General features: G+C 41.4%; 1 protein-coding gene across 4 annotated transcripts in view; it reads left to right on the forward strand.

Moving 5' to 3' along the window:
• The first annotated feature begins 1,529 nt into the window (after window positions 1–1,529).
• The window catches only part of PAK3 (p21 (RAC1) activated kinase 3), a 285,356-nt gene continuing 264,380 nt past the window's right edge, over window positions 1,530–22,505 (forward strand). For all 4 annotated transcript variants that reach the window (XM_077989656.1, XM_015128022.3, XM_015128018.3 and 1 more), the window contains exon 1: window positions 1,530–1,761. The gene's annotated coding sequence lies outside the window, so the exon portion shown is untranslated. The remainder of the gene's footprint in view (window positions 1,762–22,505) is intronic.

The following is a 22,505-nucleotide window of genomic DNA, read 5'->3' on the forward strand; positions in this document are numbered from 1 at the left end:
TGGTGTGTAGGAGATAGGTTTCCTCCATGGATGGCAAACAATGATTCATTCCCATGACTTAGAGGAGAGAGATCTAGCTTGTGGGGGAATCATTTACAAGTTTCTCACCCTGGGAAACTCAGACTCGTTTCTTATTTTCTTTTCTGCAACTTCATTTCAAATTTTTCCTGCAGTAGCTGGTAGCAGAATCAAAGGAATACTTATGTGTGCTGATTGGGGTCTGAGGCCTAAAAGTTAATTCTTTTTTTGTCTACTGATTTATGGATTGCATCTGAATGTATCAATTTAACCGAAAACATTTTTTTAACTCTCATTTTAGTTAGCAATTTCAACTTCCTTCACTAAACCATTACTTCCAACATGGAGATAAATAGATGAATCTGAAGGTTCTTTCCAAGATATAATTTTAAAAAAGAACTTCGGCCTGGAAATCCAAAGGCCTGGGTTCCAGTTCTGGATCTGCCACTTATTAGCATGTAATTCTAGGCACATCCACTTAATCATGCTGAACTCTAGTTTCTTATCTGTAACATGAGAATAATGATATCTTCTATGCCTAATTTAAAGAGATGCTACGGTAGGGAAGTTGTTATTAGAAAGTGCTTTGTAAATCTCAAAGTACTCAACAAGCATAAGCCATTAGGCAAGATGAAGCAAAATGTTATGCTGAAAAGATCAAGAGTAGGAAGGAGATTTTCATCAGGGCTCCAAACACCAAGAATGGAATCATGAGGGAAGTTTGTGTCTCTGACAATTGGTTTCTTACATTAGCTTTAGGGATGCAGGTTCAAACTGGATCTCCAACTGGATCCGTGATGACCATCAACCCTCTGATCCCCAAGAAACCAGTCCTGGTCCTCATCTAAACCTAGAGGAAAAATGGTGAGAAAGTTAGGTGACCCCTTGTCACCAGAGAAGCCAGGGACCACGGTAATGTTGATTGGATAAACTGACTAAAAAGTAGAGAATTAATTTTATGCCACTTGGTTACAGGGACAGAGATATTGCAATGGAAAGAAATAGAGGAGAAAGGGTAGGATGTAAATGCTGTATGAAGTTATAGGCACTCCAACTCATGAATGTCGATCACAGTGAACACAGAAATTATATTCTGACTAGTCCAGACAGTGCCCAGCACAGTGTGAGTGCTCACTCAATGCAAAGTGATGGTGATGGTAACTGTCCTTGGTCTCTTTCCTTTCTCCTTGGCTATAGGGTTTTCAGAGATATGTGTGGATGCAAGCTACCAGTGCCCAGAAAGAAGATTGAAGGAAGGGGTACGGGCACCTTCTCCCCGCCCTCGCTCCCCACAGCCCCCATCCCCCTGACCCAAACAGTCAGGCTTGAGAGACTGGAAGGGTTTCACTTCCGCCTGGCTGCAGGAACCACAAGTTCCAGACTAGGTCTTAATTGGAATAATCACAGTCAAAATACACCCAGATGCTCTCACACACCCAGACGCGCGCGCATCCCCCGGCCATGGGGCGCACGTGAGCCCGCACCCCGCGCACCCAGCCCTGCCTGTCGCCAGAGCATCCTCAGCAGCTGCCACCGAAGCAGCCTCCTCCTTCTCTCTTCCTCCTCCTCCTACCACCGCCGCCGCCACCGCCGCTGCGGCTGTGATCTCCTATCCCCTCTCGTCCTCCTTCCTCCCCCAGTTCCTGCTCCTCCTCCCATCCCCTGCTCCTCCTGCCCAGCAGCGAAGGGCAGAACCCTGGGCTGCCACTGTCCTTCGCTCTGACCAAGAAGAGGCTGGAACAGGTCTGTGCATGGGAGGGGGGGCGCTTTGTTGCGGGCTGCTGGAGCTCTTGTGGCTCCAACAGCCGCTGGGAGGGCACGGGGCTGGAGGGAGGGTAGATTATTTCTCAGTTTTCAGTCTTGCTCTATGAATAGATGGAGGGCGAAAGGTTGGGAAGGCAGCTGGTTCCCTTTGCCAGATCGCCTTCCTTTTTGGTTCATGGCGAGAGAGCACTGAAGCTGCCCGGACTCCTGCCCCCGCCCACCCCTGAAGCTCTCTTTCTTTGCGTCCCTACTCCCTGCATCCACTTCCCCGGGCTGAGCTTTCTCTTGTTCAGGAAGCTCAGGGATGGGGGCGGGGAGAGATGGATGGAGATGATCCAGCGGGGCACCTGGGTGCCTGGGGCTTTGTTACATACAACAAAACCAGTCCTCATCAGCTTCCAGCTCCAGGCTAGGCTGCAGTCCGCCAGCAATGTGGGGTGTGGGTCGGGCCGACTAGGGAAGCGAGAGAATGTGAGAGGGCACTCCCTGTATGTGACGGCACACAGGAATGCAGTGGTGTGTGTCGTGGAGATGGTGTGGGTTTTGTGTGGAATTCAGTGAGTGCGAGTTGTAGTGGTGTGTGTGTGTGTGTCTGCGCCATGGGGCTGGGCTACTCTTGGCATTACATGTCCTTGAGTCTCATTCCATGCCAAGCCAGACTGCAGCAACACGCAGGTGGATCAGGTCCAACCTGTTCTGCCCACATTGGGAGGATAATGATCGTTTTCAAAGTGATGGAAATCCCCCCAGCTGGGACTGTTGCTTAGGACTTTCCGGATGCAGAATTTCGAGCCAGGTTGACCAAGCCCTACTAGATAGCGTTATTGTTCTCCCAAAGATGCCCAACTTTCTTAGCAGGTTTTCCTCTCTCAGCCAATGAGGATCCAAAGCTCTTACAGTGATCCCTGCAGTGCCTTCCCACACCCATTTTAATTAGCGGATCCTAATTTCTTCAGGTCTTACTTACTACAATGAAGTTAGTGGTGTGCTAGGATGTAGTTCTATGTTTGAACTAAAAAGAACAAACTAAATGCACCTATGTGTTAGTCATGAATTTGATATAGAGGTGTTTTTTTTCTTTCTTGAATTATAAGGTATGAACTGGTATGGCCACTTTTTAATCAAAGAAAGAAGAGATCAATAAAAAGTGAACGAAACTGCTAAACCTTCTCTTTGACACTTTTATTTGTGGTTTTCATAAAGCATTGTTATTCAGGGTTCAAAAATATACAGCTAAAGATAGCGATTAATCAAACAGCAGATATTTTTTGCATACCTGCTATGTGTTAGTAACGTCAAGTATTGAAAGTATAGAAATGAATAAAACATCATCTCAGCTCACAGGGAGTGCACAATCTGGTAGGCAAGATAGAGTGTGTAAACAGACAATTAGAATAAAGTATGACAAGGGGCAGGCAGGGTATTGTGGGAGCCTGAGGGAGGTTTGCCTGATTGGGAATGGGGGTTATGATCAAGAAAGTCTTCATGGGCAAGGTGACATTTGAGTTGAGTCTTGAAGAATTGATTCACCAGGTTACTAAGTGGAAAATGGTATTCTAAGTTGAAAGAATGGCATGTATGAAGGTAGAGAGGTCACAGTTAAGTGAGACTGCAGGGAGTCCTTGGAGGTGTGACTGCCAAATTCTCAACAAACTCAGAATGGTTCTTTCTGGTTTGGAGTGATGATTGGTGGCACATCCAAAAAACAAACAAACAAACAAAAACCAGTATTGCAGATTGATAAAGATCACAACACATCTCTATCTTAGGAAACATCTGGCTCATTTATTAATATTAGTGTGTTTTGCTTTAAACAAATCTGATATATGTAAATGTGAGAGTGCAAGGCAAATGAACTAAATGGACAATATTTACATTGCAGAATTTGCTGCTTTACAAAAGGATTCATAATCAGATTATGTTAATTAACAATGCCTCTCTGACCTTTAGTGAATTTCTTTTAACCAAAAATCCATTAACGGAATTTTTCCAATAGTCCATGAATGGATAAAGACAGGTATACCTGCATTACATTTACTTTTTCTGAAAAATTTACCAACTTCAATGCAGGAATTTCCTCTTATTCTGTGGATGTTTAATAAATACTGAAAGAAAATATGAAAATGCTAGTAATGAATATTAAATCTATTGGCTGTGATCTTTTATCATTCAAACTGTATATAAAATAAAAATTAACCTGAACGAGATCTTGAGGAATTTTTACATTTTAGGTACTTTTAGTAGTTTCACTGGTAATTAACAATGGTACAAGATTTCTGTGCTGTATGTTAGTTTTTAAATGGATATATAGTGACTGCTCTAATACTTTTGCAATTAAGCCAGAACAGGGGCACATTCTGAATCTCTTGTTTTGTTGTGTTGGTGCTGATTGCATTCATAGGCTGATAAATGGCACTGGGAGTGAGACTAAGAGACTGATTGTTTTTACTGGAAATGCCTGGTGGTCACAAAATTATGCTAGTTAAGAGTGTGGGTTCTGAGAACCCAAAAATAGCCCTGGGTTCTATTTGAAAGGAATGACAGAAGTAGATGAGCTTGAATGACTTCTTTCCTCATCTGGACAATACCTTGCTGCGGGCGGAGTTGATGGCCTAGGGTACTTTGGGCACATAAAGGTCCTTTGTTCACTGGCTGTCAATACCAGAAGGTATCAGGCAGTATCTCTAAGATACATTCTCCAAAGCTTGGACTGGAATTGAATTGATCTGTCAGCTGTGTTGATGCTCAGGTCTGTCTAGTTACCAGAAAGTGTTTTTTGATGTAGGTTCTAAGGAAGACTAGTCCCATAGAATGTTAGTAGGGCACACCTCCCCCGACCCCCACACACACAAACACACAGAGTTTTGTGGTCAAGTTAAGTTTTGGAAATTCTTACTTAAACATAAACAGCTTTGTTTACTGCAGGGCTTCTAAAAGTCTTTACTAGGCTAACGAATATTGTGACTCTCCAGGAGTATAAAATATGCAGCATTTCTCAGTTGGAATTACCCACAGAGTCTGGTGTTCCAACAAGCATTTGGGTCTACTGGTGTTGAGAGAAACATTCTTTGGGTTAAGAGCATTCTCCGCTGAGTTCTGAGTTCAGAGGCTGTCGGCATCTTGCTGGGTAAGCTTGGATGACTCGCTTTACCCCTCCAGGTTTTCCTTCCATCCCCACTCTGTAAAATGAGGCTGATAATCATCATCACTCTCACTGACTGTGATGGTGTGATGACAACTAAGATAATATCTCTGTAAGTATTTTGAGCTGCTTAGAAGAAAGGCTCTATGTAAACTCAAGGTTATTATTAAAGTGAAGTGAAGAATTAAGGCAATTATCCTGATAATGCAGGCCCAAATTCTGTCTTTCTGCTGAGTTATTGGGCAGACTGCCTCATTTCTCCGCTCTGCTTTGACTGCAGAGACCTATCCTCGTTCAATCTTGGCTGACTCAGTTCTCTGGGTTTATTTCCTTTCGCATTCTGAAAATTTCAGCATGACTTTTAATTTCCTGGTCCAGAGGTATCATCAGTACAGCCTTCAGAAAAAGTCCATCAACCTGAACATACATTACTGACCAGAGAACCCTGGAGTTAGGAATTAAGTTTAGTTGGAAAGTTGTTTTTATCCTTCGACTAATTGTCTTTCAGAAGCAGTTGTAAAGGGCCATGTTGAAAGCTAGCTGGTGCAGGATTTCTCTCCAGTATCTCCAACATCCAACCTGGTCTGGAGTCCTGTTTACAGGAGATGCTTCTTGAACAACAGCTTCAGGGGTCCATTTTGTCAATGGGAAGCTGAGGCCACCTTTAAGGAAATTTAAGGGTAAAGGAAATAGCACTCATGTGACTATTGACCCTTCTTGGATCCCTTGACTGCTATTAATTCCCGGAACCTTTTTTTCTTTACAAACTGCCTTGAAAGGAGAATGGAGTTCTTGAGACTTAATGGCTGATAATCATTGCAAACTGGGTTTGGGGTAGAGACTGATGCACAAGGCATTCAGTCTCTACCCCAAAATGAATGTCAAGGCATTCGGGTTACTGGTTCTAGAGTACTCTGTTCTCAGATTAGCTCTTCTCTGCATAAAAGCAGCAAGCTTCAGTTGTAATTGGAAGGATTTCTGTTAGCAACAAGAGAGAACCATGTGACTTTAAGACTGTGTGATGCTGTAACGCCAGAGTGAAGTTAATCTCTGTTCTGGAGTGCATAGTGGAGATGCTTGTTCAGTGGGGGACAGTCATAGAATGGTAGAGCTACAAATGCCTATGGCAGTTTCTCTGTTGTAAACCTTATGTTTGGATAAGGAAAATGAGGATGGAAGAAGTGAAGTGAGTTGTCTAAGGTCACACAGCTACCACATGACAGAACAGAAGTCATTCTAAGAGTTGAAACTCAGATCTGCTGCCTCCCAGTGTTCTTCTCTTTGACTTAGCTGCCTTCCTGTGTAGTTCAGGGGAGTGAGGGTTGGCTCATTTGGTGGAACTTGGAGGTCATGTCCAGTCCTGAGCAGTGTGGGCTCTCACATAACAGTTTTAGTAGAAGGATAGGTTTCTAGTGGAGCCCTAAAAGAACATGCTTCTCTCTCTCTGTCTTCATTCCTCTTGAGTGTATAGTTGTCTGATTCACCAAGCCAAGCACCCAGTTGGTAACCTGAGGACTGGATATTCTGCCCAAGATTCATGGTGGATGATGTGATCATCCTAGTCCTTTTACCTTGGTGATTAACAACCATTTCTTGTGTGCCAAGGATCCCCTTGAAAGTCATGAAAGCTACTGATGCACTCCACAGAGAAGGCCTCTCATCCATGGACATGTGCCTGTAATTTCAGGGCCTTGTAGATGGAGAGCTCCTGCTCTGCTTGCTGTTGGTATTGGTATACAGCCTAGGGTCATTGGTAGAAGCTCCCTAAATATGAAAGATTCCCAGAGGTGGAATTGTCAATCTTAACTCGGAGGGAAATGGAAATGCTGGGATGAGGTTTGTGCCAAATAGACAAGGGACAGGGAGTAGAGTGGAATTTCTTATGGGTAAAAGAATGGAATTGAATCCTGAATTTGAGATAAAAATAGAAAAGAATTCAGAGAAATGCAAATCAAAACCACAATGAGATACCATCTCACACCAGTTAGAATGGCAATCATTAAGAAGTCAGGAAACAACAGGTGCTGGAGAGGATGTGGAGAAATAGGAACACTTTTACACTGTTGGTGGGATTGTAAACTAGTTCAACCATTATGGAAAACAGTATGGCGATTCCTCAAGGATCTGGAACTAGAAGTACCATATGACCCAGCCATCCCATTACTGAGTATATACCCAAAGGATTATAAATCATGCTGCTATAAAGACACATGCACACATATATTCATTGCGGCACTATTCACAATAGCAAAGACTTGGAATCAACCCAAATGTCCATCAGTGACAGACTGGATTAAGAAAATGTGGCACATATACACCATGGAATACTATGCAGCCATAAAAAAGGATGAGTTCGTGTCCTTTGTAGGGACATGGATGCAGCTGGAAACCATCATTCTCAGCAAACTATCGCAAGAACAGAAAACCAAACACCGCATGTTCTCACTCATAGGTGGGAACTGAACAATGAGATCACTTGGACTCAGGAAGGGGAACATCACACACTGGGGCCTATTATGGGGAGGGGGTTGGGGGGAGGGATTGCATTGGGAGTTACACCTGATGTAAAGGACGAGTTGATGGGTGCTGATGAGTTGATGGGTGCAGCACACCAACATGGCACAAGTATACATATGTAACAAACCTGCACATTATGCACATGTACCCTAGAACTTAAAGTATAATAATGATGATAATAATAATAATAATAATAATAATAAAAGAAAAAATAGAAAAGGAATTGAAGTGAGCTAACCATGTCCCCTTCCTTCAACCTTATGAAAGAAAATGAAGTGGGGAAGCTAGGCAGTTGGGAAATTTGGGAGGACTGGGGAGGGAGTCAGTCCAGAAAGGGTGGCAATCATGACATATTTAAATGAAATAAAAATTCTTTCCAAAGAATGAGACAACTCTTTCACTTCTCTCCAGCTTTCTTACCCTAGTCAAACATCTAAATACCAAACACTCAGGGCTTTGGGTATTAGAAGTTGTCTTAGATTCTGGAACACTGTGTCCTTGAAAAGGACACATTTAAAGGCTGGGAGTAGGGGCTGGACGTTGTGGGGGAGTGGCACAGCATGCCTCTCTTATTTACAAAAGCATTTTTATTATCAAAGAACACATGCTCATTCTTGCTTGTAAAAATAGAGATATGATGTAGAGTGTTCCTTGTCTCTTCAACACTGATCCCCCACCATGTTCACAGGTTGGTATGTATCACGTTGTGCATATTTTTATGAATATTCACATGTATATATTCATGTACATAAAATAATAAAAGATGTGACCATGTGCTGTTCTACAGAATGCTTTTTACTAAACTATATGTCTGAAGATCTTTTCTTGCCAGTATACATCTAGTTATTTCATTCTTTTTTTTTTTTTATTTTACTTTAAGTTCTGGGATACATATGCAGAATGTGCAGGTTTGTTACATAGGTATACATGTGCCATGGTAGTTTGCTGCACCTATCAACCCATCATCTAAGTTTTAAGCCCCACATGCATTAGGTATTTGTCCTAATGCTCTCCTTCCCCTTGTCCCCCAACCCCCGACAGGCCCCAGTGTGTGATGTTTCCCTCCCTGTGTTTTTATTCTTATAAATAACTGCATAGTATTCTATTACATAATTGTAATATAATCTCTTTAATCCAACCTTTGTTGATTAATTTTTGCATTATTTTTTATTATTTTTACATTATTAAATATTGACACAATGTACCTTCTTGTACATACATCTCTGCATACCATTGTGAGCAATTTTATCATATAAATTTCAAGTAGTAAAGTTGCTGGTTTGGAGTTTGATTTGCACATTTTTGATTTTAATAGAGCCTGCCAAACTGCCTCCCAGAAAGGCCATCACAATTTACCTTCCCATCAACAATGGCCATTTCTCCACACTCTTCCTCATCAATTTCAGATATTATTGATCTTTTTAATCTTAGACAATGTGAAGGCTGAAAAAAAAATCTCCCTTCTCTTTGCATGTCATTGAGTACTAGTGAGGTTGAACATCTTTTCATGTGTTTTTTGGCCATCTGTATTTCTTCTGTGTTGCCATTTCATATCCTTTGCCTGTTTTTCTTTTGAGTTGTTCTTTCTGCTTCTGATAACTTAGGTATCCTTATTTTGAGTTGTTCTTTCTGCTTCTGATAATGAGGATCTCTAAATATTTTGGATAGTAACCATTTAACTGTTCTCTGTGTTGCAAATATATTAAGCAGTTTATCATTTGTCTTTTAACTTTGATTTTGATGTCTTTCACTGTACAGAAATGTTTATGATTTTTTTAAAAATCACAATTTTCAATCTATTCCTTTATAAGCAAACAATGCCACAATTGGATATCCTTGCACTACATCATATACAGTTGGCTCATTATCTCCTTAAGATAAATTCTTAGGATTAGATTTTTTTCAGTTAATATTTTTCTAGATATTGCCAAATTGCTTTCTAAAATGTTTCTAGCAAGTTATACTCCAACTACAGTGTATACAAGTACATTTTCCCCCTCCTCCTGATGTCTTCTGATAATTCAGGTTTTGGCTCTTAAGTCAAATGCTAGGCTGCAATTCATATTTGACTGGGAGGAAAGGAAAGGCTGGGAAAGGCTGGGAGCAGAAATCCCTAACTGCACATGGAACACCTGTAATACATGTTTCACCTTCAATTATTTAAGTAAACATGCTCGTTAATTCATTTTCAACTAGAACTGTGTCGAAAGCATTTTCCAACGTTAAATTCCTCTAAATTCACAGTGAAATGAATGACCATTTATGGTCATCTCTGCTGGCAGCATCCGCATCAGCAGGCAATGATGAACTAACTTTAGAGCTGTATCTCATCTTAAGACACTTGGAAAAAATCTACTGCTGCATCTTCACTGATCTCTGAGGTCGGCTAGATTGGTTCCATAACTTTCTGAAGGCTGAAAGTAGGAATCAGTTTCTATCTAACTTGGTTTCCTGCAAAGAGGACAAGTTTGAGGTCCTCCCATGAGAAGATATTCTAACAGAAATAAACAGTGATGTCACCCTCTGCAAAGGGAATAGTGGCAAACAAGTACAGGTGTAGCTTTTCCCCTCACTCTGCCTGGGCTTGCTTCATCTTATTGTGCCTGTTTTCTGCCAGTATTCAGATATGGTCAAGGGTATTTTGGTGTGTGCTTTAGGCCAAAGGTAGGGTCTGTGGATTAGAAGATGGAAGTCTGAGTGGTAGTTTATGCAGCATATGAATATCTTTTGTCTGAAGAGCACAGTAGCAGCCTAAAATCCTTTGGAGGTGGCAGGGCAATGGGGAAACATGAAAAAGTGGTGATAGTTGTTGCTTACCCATTTTACAGATGGAGAACACATCTGGAAAGGAGAAATGCTCCAAAAGTTGGACACTGCTGGAAAAGGATTCTGGCATACCCCCTAACACTTGCTAGCTAAAGATTTGGCAACTTCTCTCCTCTAGGGATATATGTAGGTGCCTTTAAAGTGAAGCTTCCCAATTTGGTTGTTTAATAATGCCCTTTGTACTTACCCATCATTCACTTTACCTAGTGCGGTACTGACACAGCCCACCCCAGGGATGCTTTTGAGCTGTCAGAAGATGGGTGGATTATTGTCCCCAAAGGAGTAATTTGGATTACTTGAACTATTGACATTTATGAGTTGTGGTTTTCCACTTACCTCAAAATCTTGGTATTTGGCAAATGGCTTTAGATTGTATCTAATGTTTGTCTTTTTTTTCTCCTTTTTAAGGGTTTGGACTAGAGTAAGCATAGTTCACAGAGGAAATGATGCCCAGATAATATAATTATCAAATTTTGCTGCCTTGAAAAAAGTGGTTTTAGTTTTTATGCTAATGAATGTCCTGTTTTAAAGCTAGCATTTCTCTTTTTAATTGCCAAATAATTTAAAATTGAAACATCATAGCCACAAATAAGGATTCTATGCATAAATCACATGATATATTTATACTTTTTGATGGTTATAAGAGGAAAGGTCATCTTTCTTTTTAAAACTATGCTTGCTGCTTTAAGTAGAATTGGGAATTGTCATGTTTTTCTTTTCTAATAAACTATTCTGCAAAGGTAACATTGTTTTTTTAACTCTGATTAGAACTGGGAAGGGATGTCTGACTCCATACTTAATCCAAAAATAAAAACCTCATTAACAAAGAGGCAAAGAGAGTCAGTAAATGGAACTTACATTAAATTGGGAGGCAGAAGTCCAGGGTTCGAGTTCCGGTTTTGTTATTAATTAGCTGTGTGACCCTGAACTAGAGCTTAAATGTCTCTGAGCCTCAGATTCCTGACATATAAAATGAGAGCATCGTTAGGAATCAATAATCCATATTGCAATTCCTTCACCTTAAACAAGGCATTCTCATCTCCAAAGTCAAAGCTTGCTTTGTGACAGAATCACTTGGGGACACTTTAAAAATATATTTTGATGGCCCCACCTCAACCAGTTGAATCTGAAACTCCAAGGGTAGACCCAGGAAATCTATTTGTTAACTAGCTTCTTAGGTGATTCGGGAGAAGACTGGAACACCCTCCAGAGGTAACTTTCAGGAGGCAAGATCTCCTGGTGCTTTCTGGCTTGAGGGAATGAAACCATTTTCAAAAGTGGGGAAGTCCAGGTCACCTAGGAGCTCTGGCTTAGAAATCTATGATATGAAACTACACTTGAGGAGGCTGGCTTTTGGCCTAGCTCCCCGGGACTGATTTCTGCAGAGGTGAATGGAGAGCACAGTGTTCTTTTTAAGAAGAGCGAGTTTGGACGAACAAACTGACCAGACATTCAATAATGAGTATATTTCAAGTCCTTTGGCACAATACTTTGAGAAGAAACATTACTGAGGGAGGGCACAGTGATTTCCATAACTCTTAGACTGTTTTGGTCCAAGCTTTCCTTTGAATCCTATTTCAAACTTCTATTCCCTCTGTGACTTTTTCAACTTTTGTTCTTCTTCCCTTCGTTAAATTCACAGTGTTGCAGTGGGTTTTTCCCACTTCCCCTTGATCTCACTGATCCAATTTCCTTCAGCCATAGGCACTCTCTCAATACCATCCTACCTTCTAAATGCCAAAAAGAAAGGAGTCAGCACTAATGTACACCAATTTGCCCCACTATTTCCTTCTGCCCCAGCTTTCAACCCTTTACTTCATTATGGGAGTAGTTGGAGCTAGGAAAATGCTTCTCTAAGGCAAACTTTCAGAGACAGCAAATGCTTCTTTTTATATATAGCTCCCATTTATTAAGTGTTTGCTGTGTGTCAGGTATTGCACCGCTCTTTGCATGTGTTGTCTCATTTAATTTTCTCCACAACTCTGTTAGGTTAATACTGTTAGCATTCCATTTCACAGAGGAGGGAACTAAGGCTCAGAGCAGCTAAGTGATTTGCACAAGTTCCCTCAGATGGTGAGCAGCAAAGTGAATCTGTCTGGTCTTGGGGTCTGAATGGTTAAACAGAGTATTCTACTATTAAGTGCTCCCTGTGGTAATAAGACTGTGTTACACCAAAGGGGAATGTATGAAGCAACAGATCTTCTTGGGTGTGACCAGTCTGAGCCTTGAAGCAACAATAAAGACCAGGAAGGAAAGGGGAGGTTCATTTTAATGGCAGCAAAATTTGCCAGAATTATTGTGTATCATTGTAGGGGTGGGACTCAGAGATTAGTTTTGATTTTTGTGAACTGTTAACTGAGTAAATCTCTAAATATTGTCATTGAGACATAAATTCCTGATATCCTTGTGACTATTGTTTGCTTTGCAAATCATGGGAATGTGGAACATACTTTCTGTTTTCCTCCTCCTACTCTCAGCAGAAGACTAGTGCCAAGGGTATAGAGGATCTCTGGGAGGCAGGGAGTGACTTCCTGGATGTTTTCAGCTAAAGGGGGCCTGGGTGGGGGAAGATAACCAGGGGGAAGACCCAGAATAACATGAACAACAGTGTTGTTGGCTTGGATTATTGGGTTTCCAGCTCACTTGAGTTCTTCCTGTCTGATTCTCATTGTCAAACTTGCAGCATGCAGCAAAGGATATTTGGCATCCACCAATACAGACTCATCGATCTAGGATTGATATGATTCAAACTCATGAACATAACCAAAGCATGCACTGCAATTTCCAGGCTGTACGTATGGGACCAAGTCCATCGTTAAACCCTAATCTAATGCCCTTTTTGAAGTAGCCCAACTTTTCACTTTGACTGTAGTATAGGGCATTGAGCAATTTAACATCACTGCACAAAAACAGACCATTTGTTTTCTTTTCCACAGCTCTTTCCTAGAAAGATCTTCTATTGGCTATAATTTCTCTAAAAATTCCCTTCCAATTGGAGCCCTCAGGGGAGGACTTGCACCCATTTTCTGCAGTATCTGTCCTCTTTGTTGCCGTTTCCAGTAATGAGAGTCAATAGGCATCAAGAAACCAAGGATGAGCCAGGCATGGGGCTGCGCACCTGCAGTGCACCTCAGCTACTAGGGAGGCTGAGGTGGGAGGATCACTTAGGCCCACGAGTTTGAGGCTGCAGTGAGCTGTGATTGTGCCACTACCCTCCAGCCTGGGCAACAGAGTGAGACCCTGTCTCTTGATAAAAAAGGAAAGAAAAGGAGAAACCAAGAAACTACGGTCTTGTAAGGCCTCAATTGCTTGCTCCGTGTCTAATGCCAGATAAGTCACTCTGCCTCTTTAGGCCTCAGTTCTTCTATCTGCAATGATTCTAATTCTCCCTTCTCTGTGGAAAACTTGGAGCAATCAGATCACTGAAAACAGACTACTTTGAAAGAAAAGTGGTCCAAGATATACGACTATGAATGTCTTCATGTTTTCCCTGGCAAAAGAGCTGTTTTGGAGCAAAAGAGAGGGTAGGGTAAAGGTTAAAAGATCATTTGCTTAAGTTTAAGTCCCTGCTCTGCCTTCTCCTAGCTGTGTGGTCTTGGAAAGTTCCTTAACCACCTAACTGCCTTGGCTCTGTAAAATGGAAAAAGTAATATTAGTACTTACCTCACAGAGTTGTGGTGAGGAATCAAAGAGATAATCTATGTCTGTCCAATAGATACTGTTTATTTGTGGCAACTATTTTTATTTTGAATGTATGAAGCTCCATGAAGAGGTTTGAATACTGGCTCAGGCACTTTGGACAGTCACTTAGCCTCTCTAAACCTCTGTTTCTTCACTTATGTCATGGGGATAATAACAGTAGCTGCCTTTTAGGGTTTCTTGAGGAATATATAAGATAATCCCTGCAAAGTTCTCAGTACACCACCTGGTACACAGAAGTGCTCAATAAGCTATTACTATTATCATTCGGTTGCCATCCTCAGAGACCTTGTGGATCCTTTGGTCCCTGTTTTTCTATATCTGGACCACCTATGGGCCTGGCTCCCACCCCAGGAAATATTTCTGGTGCCTGTGATGTACTATTATCCCCATTTACCCTTGTTTGGGTTAAGTAGAGGAGATGGCCTTTTAGCATGGCAAGGCCCCAAGACTGAGGGGGCTTCCTGCTAAAGCACTGCACAAGGGCTGCTTGTGGAGAGCAGCTGATTCCTTGACCTCGAAAATGGTTCACGCAGTGACAAAAATGGGAACAAAGCAGACCCTGCTTTACGACTCCCACAGGAGCCTGGCCCCATGAAGCACAAAGTTCTGTCACTGCCCTCCCCATGCCTCCCCTGTAGGCTCCACCAGCCATGTATTCCCTTCTGACATTCCTCCAAGACAACTGGTCAGAGAGCCCTTCATCTCCTCCCCAAATAATATGTTGAGTAAGGCAACCAGATGCTGCCATAGTGACAATTCCTACCTGATCAATAGAGCTGGGAATTAAGCCCTGGTGACAGGACTTGCTTTGTGGAGGGCCTCCTCCCAGGGCATCGCCTAGCTCAGCCTGGTAATGAAGCAACCTGCCCTACCCACCACTGGCTGTATACTAATCTCTGGGCCTTTCTCTATACATTAATCCACATCTCTGCGGCCCCAAAGTGACCATTTCAGAGAAATTCTGACCTCATTGGATTTCCCAATGTCTCTGCCTTAGTTCAGGCCTTCATGATTTCTTGCCTGAACTATATCATATTATTGTTCCTGCTACTTTTACTTCTATGAATAACAATAAATTATAGCTAACAGTTATTGTGTGCTTATTATGTCCTAGGTGCTGTGCTAGCATTTGCATGTATTATCTCATTTAATAGTCACAAAAACCCTATGCGGCAGGCACTGTTATTCCTGTTTTACAGAAGAGTAATTATAATAGCAGTTAACATATATTGAGTGTTTATCATGTGCTAGGCACTGTGCTAGCTGTCTTACATATTTTTTTCTCATTTAATCCTCATGATAACCATATGAGGTAGGCATTATTACTACTAATAGAGATATCTGTAGGCCTCTGGTAGTAAAGGGCTGGATGAGAACCCTGATACTTATGAAATATTCAGAAGGGTTTCATGACACAAGAGGACTTTGGATGTACTTTTACAAGTCCTTCCTCATCACCCCTTTCCACTTCCTCACTAGGTGCTTGGGTACAGTAGACATTGCTCATTTTGAATCTTGCAAGGACCCTGGCCATGGCTGGTGATAGGAGAAGGAGTGGTGAATCTTTCCTACCCTGGGTTGTTTTGGGGATATCTGGGATCAGGCTATGGTAGAGGCACAAAAATTTTCATGCCTTGCTCATGGTGTTTTCCTACTTGGTCTTCTCTAAAAATCCTTCTCAGACCATGTCACTTCTTTCTTTCATTCCTTTAGTCATTCGTCCTTTCATCCCAAGGACACATGTTGATTACCTACTATATACTAGGTAATGTGATAGACATTTGGAATATTATTATAAGCAAAACAGACATAAAACCTACCCTCATGAAGCTTATGGTCTAATGGAGGAGACAAACATTAAACAAATAAACTCAGACATATATAATTGTAAATTATAGTAGTGCTGTGAAGGAAAAGTATAGGGTATGAGAGACAATAGCAGGGGAGACTTCATTGAGATGGTTGGGGAGCATGAAGAAAGGCCTTTCTGGGGGAAATGACATTTAAGCTGAGGCCTGAAACATGAATAAATATTAACAAAGAGTGTTTCATGCAGAGAGAGCAAATTATACAGACACTCTGACGTGGGTACTTTCCACATTCAAGTGACTAAAAGAGATAGTGAACCGGGAGAAAGTGATGCTCAATGAGGTTGGAGACCATGCAGAACCTTGCAGGCCATGGTAATGAGTTCCCTTTTTATGCCAAGAGCAGATGGAAGCCACTGAAGTAGAATCAGTGAAGTACGGGCAGAATCAGGGTAATGTAATTCATAGTTTTATAATATCACTCTGGCCACTATATAAAATGGAACTTAAGAGTGGCAAGAAGAGAAAGAGGGGCAAGCTAGGAGGCCATGACAGTAGTCCAGGAAAAGAGATGGTGATGGCCTGGACTAGAGGTGACAGTGGCCATGAAGAGAAGAGCAAATGCAGCATGTGTTTCAAAAGGGCTTGCTACTAGACTGGATATAGGGACTAAGAGGAGAGAGGAATCGAGGAAGATTTCCATGTTTTGGCTTGAATAACGTGATGAATGGTGTCAATTTATGTACATGGGGAAGTACCCTGAAGCAGATTGAATTGAGCTCTCATCCTGTGCCATATTCAGTCTAAAATGCTCATTTAGCATATAAGGTATATTACCTTGTTTTGGATAATAATTAACATGAATTCATTTGTTCTCTCCCTGGGTAGGTTTTAAGCTCCTTGAGGACAGTGGCTGTGTCTTACTCATCTCTATATTCCCCAAGGCACCCAAGATATGATTTATTAAATGCTGACTGATTGATTAACTAAGGGAAGAGGTTCCTTTCTCTTTCAACCTTACTCTTCTTGCCAAGGCATGGGACATGACTCTGGATTATGCTTTTTTAAAAAACAAATGTGACACACTCAATGACTTATATTCTTTGATATAGACTTTGAACTTCATCCAATCATTAATCACCTTTTGAATAACTCCTGCTGTATGAGCATGATACAAAAGGCGCACATACATTTGCTCTGCAGAACACCCTTCAGCAGTGCAGTACAGGCTATGGAGTCACAGAAGAATGGTGTCATGGGAATGTGTAGGCTACCTCAGGATTGGCAGAGCAGAAGACTAGAAGTAGCCTAAAAGCCTGAGTTGTTTAGGCAGTTAGTTTTAACTCTGGGATAACTTCACTCCAATGATTTCCTCCCAAAAGTGTCTACTCAGAGTTTTAAGACATTTTAATTCCCCATAATGCTTCTCCATTTGTGCCATCGTCTGCCACTACCCCAAATGTAAGTTCCTTTCCTCTCCTGGGGATTTTCATCCTCATACATGTTTCTGCTTCTCTTTACACTCTATCTTCTGTCTCGAGCTTTCAGTCTGTATCCTTTGAGATCTATGTTGCACATCAACAAACTCCCCTGGTCCTTCACCCTCGTGTAGTATAAACTACCTCAGCACATCACAGTGCTGGCTACATGTTAGCATCACCTAGGGATTTTTTTTTAACAAGTACTGAAGCCTGGACCCCATCCCTAGAGATTCTGATTCATTTGGCCTGAAGAAGGACCTAAGTTTCCATACCTTTTTGAGCTACTCCAGGTGATACTAACGTGCCGTCAGGTTTTCACACCACTGGTACCTGCTTGCCTTAACTGACACATCAGTTCTCTTGCAGCTTATCAAGTGTAAGCTGCTCATTCTCCTGGGTTGCACATTCTACAGAGCTGAGGGGTGATAGCCACACTCTCCGATTTCCCCAGAACTATTTTTAGGCCTTTTATGTTCATGCTGAAAAGAAGGAAAAAACGCCAACAGATAAAATTAAATGCAAACTAAATTCATTGTTTTTTTAAAAAAATAAATTGGTTTTAAAATAAAATAAAATTACATCAATGCTCCCTGGAAGTGTCATGGCAGCTATACTGCCCACTTTTCTTTTATCAACTCTTGTCTTCCTCATGTGCCCTCACTTTTCCTAAATGTTTAATACTTGGTTTATCAGTTTCCTCTCCAACCTAAGTCCTGCTTTTCTCCTGGAGGACTTTAGTCGCTTTGTTGACAATCTATCCAACATTCTGGACTTACTATTCCTTCATTACTTTGACAAATATTTATGGAATGCCTATGTACCAGGCACTGTTGTAAGTAAGTACTAGGTATGGAGCAGTGAACATACGGACAAAATCCCTGCCCTCAAGAAGCTCATTATCAGGAAGGTGTCAGTGAGGGAGATAATCAACCAATCAGTGGGCAAATAAATGTTAATAAGCATTATGGAAAAATTTAAGCAGAGGATGAGGGAATTCTGGGAGAGAGGGATCAATTTTAAATATAAGGGAATACATTTCAACAATAATAGGCTTCACTGAACTACCCTTGCAAATATCTTGAGGGAGAGTATTATAAACATAGAGAACAGCAAGTGCAAATGTCCTGGGACAGGAGTGTACCTGGCTGTGAGGAAGCAAGCCTAGCTTAAGCTGAGTTAGAAGGTGAGGTCAAGGAGGTAAAATGGAGACAGGTCTTCTCAGGCCTTACAGGAAATTGTAAGGATGCTGGCTCTTACTTTGAATGAGACAGTGAACCACTGGAGGGGAGGGTTCTGGGTAGGGAATGGAATAGGGTCTGACTTTTATTTGAAGTTTCCTTGATATCAGTTATCTCCACTCACTTTCATCTCTACTCCACTTTGATAACCTGTCCCCATTGCCAGCTCCTGGATTTTGTCCTCAAACTGTTCTACCTCTGAAATCTTAAACTCTAGTCTTTTAATTGAGAGAGCTTATATATCCAGCTCCTTCATGCTAATTATACTTTCTCTTTTATTTCATCTAAATCTCTCATCTCTTGATTCTACAGAGGTCTTCTTGGATGTTAGTCCCTCCTGGCTTCCCTCCTTTCCCTCTCCCTCCTAAATTCCATAGTGCATCTTTTCCAGCAATTCTCATGTGTCAATATTTTTTTCCTAGTTAACCCTATATTATAGTGGTTTAGCAAAACCCAAACCATAGATCATTCTAGTGGATCTTGTTCCTGACTGCACATGAGAATGACCTGGGATGCTTAGAAACATACTGATACCTGATTTCACTGGTTTAGGATGGGGTCTGGATATGGGTATTTTAATGATCCCCAAGTGATTGTAATGAGCAACCAGATTGAGAACCTCTGGACTAACCCAGCATCTGCCTCTTCATTTTCTATACCTTAACATCTGAGTAGAAAACCAAATATCAACAGCTCCCTGTAAACTGCTTGGAAATCTTACAAAGTGACCTTAGTAAGCTACATGTCACTTTTCTGTTACGTTAAATCAACCTGCACCACCCTCTTCTAGGCTTCAACCTCACTTCTGTCTCCTCTCCTAGAAGATTACTTCTTTTCCCATTTCATAGAGAAAATAGCAGCTTCTAGGGCCCCAAGTTCCTGCCCTTCTACCCCAACCTAGATGTACCTGTGTCCACTTTTATCCTATTGTCTCCTCTGGCACTTCCAAAACTTTCCTCATTCTTGTAGCTCTTCAACATCTTGCCACTGGCCCTTTTCAAAATATCTACAATCTCTTATGTCTTTAAAAACCTTCTCTTCAACTCTAGATTCTTGCTTGCGAGCTACTGGCCTATGTCTCTTCTTCCCTTCACAGCCAAGCTTCTTGAAGAAAAGGAGTCTTTAGCCAATCCCATTCTCTCACCTTCCATTCACTTCTTCAGTCCGCTGGAATTTGGTTTCTGCTTACATGAAACACATTTTGCTGTGGACACCAGTGATTTCCCAAGTGACAAATCTAATGAATAGCTCTCAGTCTTTTTCTTTACTTGGTGTTCCTGAGTCATTAATTTTATACTGCCTGTCTTCCTGAAAATCTGTTCTTTCATGGAGTCCATGAAAGTATTCTTTCTTGATTTACCTCCTACTTCTTTGGCAGCTTCTTGAGTTCTTCTTCCTTGTCCCAGACCTGAAATATGAGTTTGGAAAAATATAAGGAATCTCTTTTTACTACTTCACATTTCTTTCTCAGCAATTTTATCCATGCCTTTGGCTTCAAGTATCACCTACATGTTCCTGACTCCCAGATATATTACCCCCACTATGGATCTCTCTCCTGAACCCTAGATTTGTTTATCAGACTGCCTATGGACTGTCTCTGCCTGGAAATTCCACAGGAACCTCAAAGTCAATGTGTCCCAAACTTAACTTGACCTTTTGTAAATACTCTGACTCCACCAAACCAGAAAGTGGAGTCATCCAAGATTCCTCCTTCATCTCCCTCACCTTCTACAATTACCAATCCTCCCAAGGCTATCTCTAAAATCTTTGTTACCTATTTGCTCCTTTGCATGCTGACTGCCACATCTCTAGATTCTCATCATCTCTCATCTGGACCACAACAATATCTTCCTAACTGGATTTCCTGGCATTATAACAACCTCCTTCAAGCTGTCTTGCAAAGCTGAATAATCTTTCCACCATGCAAAACTTACCTTGTTATTTATCTACTCCTATGCCATTAATCATTAATGACTCCCAAGGACTTATAGCAGTGGTTTTCACATTATACTTCATGCATCCCTATGTGTGTTCTGGAGTGAGGTTGGGGGCAGCAGGCTGAGTAGGACACACAACAGGGCCAAGCCTCTAATTTAACTAGGACAGCTGTGCTTTATATCTGTTTATCATCCTGGCCTCTGAAGATATTTTCCGTTAGAGTGAAAATTCTACAGCCAAAAGAAAAATTTGAATGCCATTGATATTGACCTTCATAACTAACAAACTCAGTATTTATCAGGAACAGAAGGGTATCTCTGACATCAAGAATGTGAAAGCTTCACAGGCCTTGTGTCTAGGAACTTTATCCCCTCCAGATGTATTCATTTGGTTGCAAGGCCCAGAATGAGGCCTCTCACAGCTTGATGTGAACTTTTGTGTGTTGTAAGGCCCTTTCTCTGCCTTTCAGAGCTGCTAGTGCTTGTTATGTACATGAAATACGGAACTCTGCCTGAAGAACAACCATGGCCTTGATGTAGGCACTATCCCTGGTCAACATCAGACATGAAATTGCACATAGTTCTATAATTTGCATTTTCTACTTAATATATGTCTAATATACTCCTGAGTGATTGTAGAGCCTATTTAAAAGCTGCAGAATACTCCATTGAATTAAAGATTTTTACATGTTTACTTCATGAAATGAAATTCTGTTGCCTTTATCAGAACTGGGAGAACCTTAAGACATCCTGTCCAGTCCTCATGCTGTGATCCCCATGGGAACTAATTCCCAGTGAGCTCTTTGTTCTCAGGGCAGCTTAGTTGCCCTCATTTACTCTTCCAAACTGTGATTAAGCTCGGCCGTAGGCTTTTTATCTGCATCCAGGAAAGGGGAAAATGCACACTCTTACCTATAAAAGGGGAAATTTGCCATTGATAAATCTGGTGGTTCCCAGGCTCATGCTATAAAATTGCCTGAATTTGTCCAGTTCAGAGAATGTTCATGGTGAGTGGAGCCTATGGCTGTGCCCAGGCTTGACTGACCTAAACCTCTAGTGTCATCTCTTCCTAAACAAATATTCTTATTAAAACTTCTGTTAAGTAAAAGCACTGAATTGAAAATTAGGCTTTCATCAGGTGCTGATTGAGGTGCTGATTGTGCCACTCAACTTACTGTATGACCTTGGGCAAGTCACTGAACAATTCTCATTTGAACACAGAAAGGACAATGTTGAACCAAGTGATCTCTAGGATTATTTTCAGTTCTGATACCTTGAATCTTTGATGCTAGGAGATAATTGCTATGTAAATGCTTTCAAAAGTTCAACGTGCTGTATCAGCGTGAGGTGTTATGATTACTTAAACTTACTGCTTTAAGTTCCCACAGAGCATAAGGAGAAGTAAAGGAGCCTGATACACAACTGGGCAAGTCAACATCTGAATCATCTGAAGTTAGCAGGGTAGTGTTGTTTGCTGGGAAGAAAAATAATAAGAGTTATTATTCATTGAAACATGACCACATGCCAAACAGCATGCTAGTCACTGTCATATACATTTTTTATTATTCATCCCCACAATGAATATATTATTACTATTATTTTTGCCCTTTTACAAATGAGAAAACCGAGTCCAAGGAGGTTAAGTGACTTGATTGCCGTCATACCCCTAGCAATTGATGAAGTTAAGGTTTGAACCATAATTTTTCTGATTCAAAAGCTCAAGCATTTTCAAGTGTGAGAAAATGTGAGACCCAAGACCATGTTTTCTAGTCCAGTACATCTCAAACTCTAATGCGTGTATGAATCACCAGGAGATCTTGCTAAATTCAAATTGCTGACTCCATAGGTCTGGGGTGGAGCCTGAGCTTCTGCATTTCTAACATGCTTCCAGATGCTTCTTGATGTAGCAGGTCCATGGACAGCACTTCAAGTAGCAAGAGACTAGAGACCTTTATATGGAAATCCTCTGGCCTATATTTGCCCCTGGAGCAGGGCTGCACAGACTGTGCACTGCACAACTCCAGGGAGCACTGTTCACATTGTAGTCTCTGTGCAGTGTGCCTCTTGAGTTG

This window comes from Macaca mulatta, chromosome X (assembly GCF_049350105.2).
Source record: "Macaca mulatta isolate MMU2019108-1 chromosome X, T2T-MMU8v2.0, whole genome shotgun sequence".
Taxonomy (NCBI): domain Eukaryota; kingdom Metazoa; phylum Chordata; class Mammalia; order Primates; family Cercopithecidae; genus Macaca; species Macaca mulatta.